Source organism: Trachymyrmex cornetzi, unplaced genomic scaffold (genome assembly GCF_001594075.2).
Source record: "Trachymyrmex cornetzi isolate Tcor2-1 unplaced genomic scaffold, Tcor1.1 scaffold167, whole genome shotgun sequence".
NCBI classification, from domain to species: domain Eukaryota; kingdom Metazoa; phylum Arthropoda; class Insecta; order Hymenoptera; family Formicidae; genus Trachymyrmex; species Trachymyrmex cornetzi.
In genome coordinates, this window is record NW_017296276.1 from 130,668 (window position 1) to 131,817 (window position 1,150).

Genomic DNA, 1,150 nt, shown 5'->3' on the forward strand with positions numbered 1-1,150 from the left:
ATAGGAAAAGGGTTGTCAGTGATAATAGCGTTGATGTAGTACAGCCTTCGTGGTTCACTGTCACTTTCGTTCGTGGTATTACTGAGAAGTTTAATAGATTGAATAGCGAGCATATGAGGGTGTCATTTTATAGTGTTAATAAATTGCGAGAATTTATTAGGGTGCATAAGGACCCCCTACCGCGTGATAAGAAGTCGAAGGTTGTTTATAAGGTTTCGTGCAAGAGCTTCGACGCGAGTTACGAGGTGTGATCAAAAAGTAAGGTGACTTTTCATTTTTATAAAAAAATATTCATTTATTCATCCAAAATTATGTTATCCCCTTCAAAATAATCCCCCTCTGATACAATGCACTTGTGCCAGCGCTTTTTCCAGTCGTCAAAACACTTCTGAAATGCACTTTTGGATATTGCCTTGAGCTCCTCCAGCGATGCAGCCTTAATCTCCTCAATCGTCGCAAATCTTCGTCCTTTCATGGGCCTTTTCAATTTTGGGAAGAGGAAAAAGTCGCAGGGGGCTGGTGAATACGGTGGCTGAGGCATGATGACAGTATTGTTTTTGGCCAAAAAACTACTCAGTAGTAACGACGTGTGCGCAGGTGCATTATCATGGTGCAGAATCCATGAATTTTCTTTCCACACTTCCGGACGTTTTTTTCTTATTGATTCACGCAAACGCCGCATAACCTCAAGGTAATACTCCTTGTTTACCGTACGACCTTGTAGTAGGAATTCTTGATGCACAACGCCATGGTAATCAAATAAAACTGTGAGCAAAACTTTCACATTCGAACGAACTTGGCGTGCCTTTTTCGGTCTTGGCTCTCCTGGGCTCTTCCACTGGGGTGATTAGGCTTTGGTTTCGACGTCATAACCATATACCCATGTTTCGTCACCAATTATAACCCTTTTGAGCAGATCAGGATCATCATTGACGTCGTTCAACATGTCTTGGGCGATGTTCATGCGACGCTGCTTCTGATCAAAATTAAGCAGGTTTGGAACGAATTTCGCTGACACACGTGTCATACCCAAAACATCCGTTAAAATTGATTGGCATGAGCCAAACGATATGTTAAGCTTATCAGCTATTCCTCTAATCGTGATTCGACGATTTTTCAACACAATTTCTTTCACTTCCTGAACATTTTC